Source organism: Nomia melanderi, unplaced genomic scaffold (genome assembly GCF_051020985.1).
Source record: "Nomia melanderi isolate GNS246 unplaced genomic scaffold, iyNomMela1 scaffold0084, whole genome shotgun sequence".
Classification (NCBI taxonomy): domain Eukaryota; kingdom Metazoa; phylum Arthropoda; class Insecta; order Hymenoptera; family Halictidae; genus Nomia; species Nomia melanderi.
In genome coordinates this window covers 187,501-192,500 of record NW_027475199.1, presented here as the reverse complement: position 1 = coordinate 192,500, position 5,000 = coordinate 187,501, and the positions used below count along the sequence as shown (strand labels likewise).

The 5,000-nt window shown below is 49.2% G+C and overlaps 1 pseudogene; it reads left to right on the top strand.

Annotated features, from left to right (window-relative positions):
• Positions 1 to 862, top strand: part of LOC143175439 (large subunit ribosomal RNA) — a 2,869-nt pseudogene extending 2,007 nt beyond the window's left edge.
• The last annotated feature ends 4,138 nt before the right edge of the window (positions 863 to 5,000 follow it).

Sequence of the window (5,000 nt, the reverse complement as noted above, 5' to 3'; positions counted from 1 at the left end):
GAATCCGGTTTCTATTCCGGAACCCGGCAGCGGAACCGCATACCATTCGGGCCCTCGTAAGAGTGTTCGTCGGGGTAACCCAAAATGACCTGGAGACGCCGTCGGGAGATCCGGGGAGAGTTTTCTTTTCTGTATAAGCGTTCGAGTTCCCTGGAAACCTCTAGCAGGGAGATAGGGTTTGGAACGCGAAGAGCACCGCAGTTGCGGCGGTGTCCGGATCTTCCCCTCGGACCTTGAAAATCCAGGAGAGGGCCACGTGGAGGTGTCGCGCCGGTTCGTACCCATATCCGCAGCAGGTCTCCAAGGTAAAGAGCCTCTAGTCGATAGATTAATGTAGGTAAGGGAAGTCGGCAAATTGGATCCGTAACTTCGGAATAAGGATTGGCTCTGAGGAGCGGGGCGTGTCGGGCTTGGTCGGGAAGCGGGTCTGGCTGACGTGCCGGGCCTGGGCGAGGTGAACATGTACGGCAACGTGCAGGGATCCGAGCTCGGTCCCGAGCCTTGGCCTCCCGCGGATCTTCCTTGCTGCGAGGCTTTCGCGTAGCGTTCGTCCTCTTCGGCCGCCATTCAACGCTCAGCTCAGAACTGGCACGGACTAGGGGAATCCGACTGTCTAATTAAAACAAAGCATTGCGATGGCCCCCGCGGGTGTTGACGCAATGTGATTTCTGCCCAGTGCTCTGAATGTCAACGTGAAGAAATTCAAAAAAGCGCGGGTAAACGGCGGGAGTAACTATGACTCTCTTAAGGTAGCCAAATGCCTCGTCATCTAATTAGTGACGCGCATGAATGGATTAACGAGATTCCCTCTGTCCCTATCTACCCCCCCAGGGGCCGCCGGTAGATGGCGGTTCGGGATTTTGCGCTCCCGGGGTTCCCGAGCACTCGCATACCGTAACCGGCTGTCGTTAGCAACGACCCACCGGGCCAGGGGGCCTAATAACCCTCTGTCCCGGTGGTACGCGCGACAGACCGGCCGGGGGTCTTGCCTTAACCGGCTGGGCCGCGAGGAGATAAACCTCTATAATAAATCCCTTGCTCAAGCTATGGCGCGCGGCGAAGGGCGCGTATCCGCCTTGCACTAACACTGTGGATACGTGGCCGGTGGGTGCACCGGTCCCTAGCGGCCACCCTTGGGGCACCTGGCGCCCCCCAAGTGTAGGAGCCTTCCCCCCGGTTAGGGCGTAAGCCGGGGGGTGACGTTAAACCGACCCATCTCGTGGGATCTATTATGGAAAGGAAAACACAAAAAAACATTGGGGCTAGGGGGGAAAAGGGAGATAAGGTGGTGGAGAAAGGAGACAAGGTAGAAGGAGCTACGAAGAGGAAGGAGAAGGTGGTGACGCAGAGGGCTAGTCGCGCGACTAGCTCCTCTGCCGAGGCACTGGCTCCTAGTACCTCAAGGAGTCGTAGCGTTAGTGTTAAGAGGCGTGCGGGGAGCCGTGACTCCAGCACGAGTTCTAAACGAACGCGTCGAGATGAGGAGGAAGTGAGTATGAGTGAGAATGAATTGAGTGAATGCGAGAGTGAGAGTGTGCGTGGTAGATTGAATGTGTCGCGTGAAATGAGTGCGAGTGCTGTGACGATTGTGCGTGAGAATGAAGGTGTGAATGAGAAGAATGAGATTGTGTGCATGCGTGAAATCGGAGAACGTCTGCGCAAGTGTTTGTTTAGTGAGAGTAGTCGTGTGCTTAAAGGTGTGAGTGAAACTGTGTTGAATTGTGTGAGTGAATATGAGCAGATACTTGTACGTCTGATGTGTGAGAATGAGCGACTGAAAGGAAGATTGGATGAGTGCAAGATGAGAGAATCTGTGCCCGTCCAGAATGTATGTGCGGGTGGAAGGAGCTTTGCGAGTGTGGCGAGTGTGAATGCGAAAAGTAGTGCAAGTATGAAACCCGGTGTGAGTGTGCCGGTGATGAGTATGAATGCCAAAAAGTTCGCGGTCGTTATTAAGCCGAAAGATGAAAGCCTGAAGCTTACTAGCGACCAGGTGAAAGAAAGAGTGATGAATGAGGTAAGTAAGAAGCTGAATGTGAGAGTGAAAGCGGTTCGTAAGACACGAAGTGGAGGAATAGCCGTCGAGACGGTTAGTGAGAAAGAGATGAAGATAATGCGTGAATGTAAACAGTTTGAGAGTATCGGTATGAAAGTTGAAGAACCCAGAAAAATAGGAGCGAAAGTTATTGTGTATGATGTGCCGTGTGAGATACCGAGTGAAGAGTTATTAAAAGAGTTGTATGAAAAGAATCTGAGTGAGTGTGTGAATGAAAAAGAGTTTGCTGAGCGTGTGCGTGTGGTAAACAGAACGAATAAGAAGGATGCGAATGTAGGAAATGTAGTGTTTGAGATGAGTGTACGAATGTTTAACAAGATGATGCATGAGGGAAGAATGTATGTGAGATGGCGTGCGTGTAAACTGCGTGAGTTCGTGAGTGTGCTTAGATGTCATAAGTGTGGTGCATTCGGGCATATGGCCAAAGAATGCAAGGAAAAGGAGAGCTTGTGCCAAAGATGTGGTGAGGCAGGCCACATGAAGAATACGTGTAAAAAGACTGAATGCTGCCGAAATTGTAAGTTGCGTGGGAATAAGTGTGACCATTCGGTGACGTCCTTGGAGTGTCCCGAATACAAACGAATGATTGAGCGTGAACGTGCGAGGATTAGTATGGATTAATGGCTGAGTGCGTGATAAATACGATCCAGTGTAATTGTCAGCGAGCGTATGCGGTTATGTGTGATTTGGGTGTGTTGATGATTGAGAAGAGAGTGAGTGTGGCTATTATACAAGAGCCGTATGTAGCCGTTGATGGATGTGTAAAGGGCTTGCCCTTAAGTATGAATGTGTATGTGTCAGACGTGGGCCACAAAAAGGCCGCCGTGGTAGTGAATGATGAGAGAATGGAATCCATGCTCGTCAGTGAGCTCACTGACGAGCATGGAGTGTGTGTGTGGATGAAGGGGGACTTCGGAGAGATGTATGTTGTGTCAGTATATTGTAGGTACGGCCAGGACCTGGAACCGTACCTGGCCTATCTGGAGCGTGTGCGTGTGAGACTGAGGGGAAAGAGTTTGCTTATAGGTATGGATGCGAATGCAGTGTCACCCTTGTGGTTTAGCAAGGGTGACCTGCATTCAAGAGAGAGTGTGATGCGTGGTGAGATGATGGAAGAATGGATAATTGGGAATGGAATGAATGTGCTGAATGAACCGAGTGAATGTTATACGTTTTCGAGTGTGCATGGCCAGAGTGACATTGATGTCACTCTGGCCAACAATGCGTGGGCCGGGTGCCAGTTTGAATGGGAAGTCAAGAATGAATGGGGTGTAAGTGATCATAATGTTATTAATGTGAGAATTAGATGTGCGAATGTGAGAGAGAGTGCTACAGTGGCCGGTAGGAGGTGGTCCAGCAGGGGTGTTGATTGGGATGCGTATATGAGTGAAGTGAAAGAATGTGCGGTAATGAATGGAATAAATGTGAGTGAGAGTGCGAGCGCGGATGAATTGGTGAATGCTGTGACCTCATGGATCCACATTGCGAATGAAAGGAGAATGAAAGAGCTGAAGAAAGGGAATGTAAGGAAGCCTGCATGGTGGACGAAAGGGTTGGAACGAATGAAGAAGAATGTAAGGAAACTGAGGAAGAAATTCCAAAGAGCGAGAAAGAGAGGAGAGAATGTTAGTGCGAAGCAGGAAGAGTATAAAAGGGGATTGAATGAATACAAGAGAGAGATTTGCAGAATGAAAGAGACGAACTGGAAACAGTTCGTGAGTAAATGGAGCAATGTGGACCCATGGGGATCGGTGTACAAGATTTGTCGTGGTAAGAAAGGGAATGAGAGATTGTGTACAATGAATGTGAATGGAAGAATGACGGATACATGGAATGAGAGTGCGAATGTCCTGCTGGACACCCTCTTCCCGGCTACACAGAGGGGTAATAGGTGTGTGAATGAGTGTGTGCAAATTGAGAGTGCGGATGATAAGGAGTTTGAATGGAGTGAGATTGAGTGTGCTGTCAAGAGAATGAAAGTAGGAAAGGCACCTGGCCTGGATGGTGTGACTGCTGAGATGATTAAGCGTGTATGGTGTGTGATTCCTGAGTGGCTGAAGAGAATGTTTGATGCGTGCCTGAGGACAAACTCTTTCCCGTGTGAATGGAAAAGAGCGCGTGTGGTGATCTTGTTGAAGTCCCCCGACAAGGTGCGTACCGACCCAAGGTCGTACAGACCGATTTGTTTGTTGCCCGTGCTGGGCAAAGTGTTGGAATGTATGATGGTGAATCGTGTGGAGCGTCGTATGAATGTGAGAATGAATGAGGCCCAGCACGGGTTTAGGAGGGGTCGGTCCACCGAGAGTGCGTGGCTGAAAGTCCGAGAATATGTGGAGCTGAGTGAATGGAAATATGTTCTTGGAGTGTTTGTGGACTTTCAGGGTGCGTTCGATAATGTGGAATGGAAGAGTGTGATTGAAAAGTTGAATGTAATTGGATGCGAGGAAATTGGGTTATGGATGAGTTATTTTAAGGATCGTATGGTGTGTATGGAGGGAGTGAATGAGTGTGTGTGGAAGAATGTAGAGCGTGGGTGCCCACAGGGGTCCATAAGTGGTCCATTTATATGGAACCTGCTTATGGATGACCTCCTGTGGGCATTGAGTGAGTGTGGGTGTGAATGTGTAGCGTATGCAGATGATTTGGTTATGATTGTGAAAGGACGAAACCGAATGGATTTAGAGCGAAAGGGAACAGAGTGGATGAAAATTGTGAGTGATTGGGGTATGAAAGTTGGCGTGAGTGTATCTGAGCGAAAGAGTGTATGTATGTTGCTGAAAGGAAAATTGGCCATAAGTCGATGCCCGAATGTGCGTGTGAATGATAAATGTATGAAGTATGTTACGTGTGTGAGATATCTTGGTGTGTGTGTGTCTGAGCGAATGAATTTTAGAGTGCATCTTGAGTACGTGAGGAAGAAAATTATGAATGTGGTAGGACAACT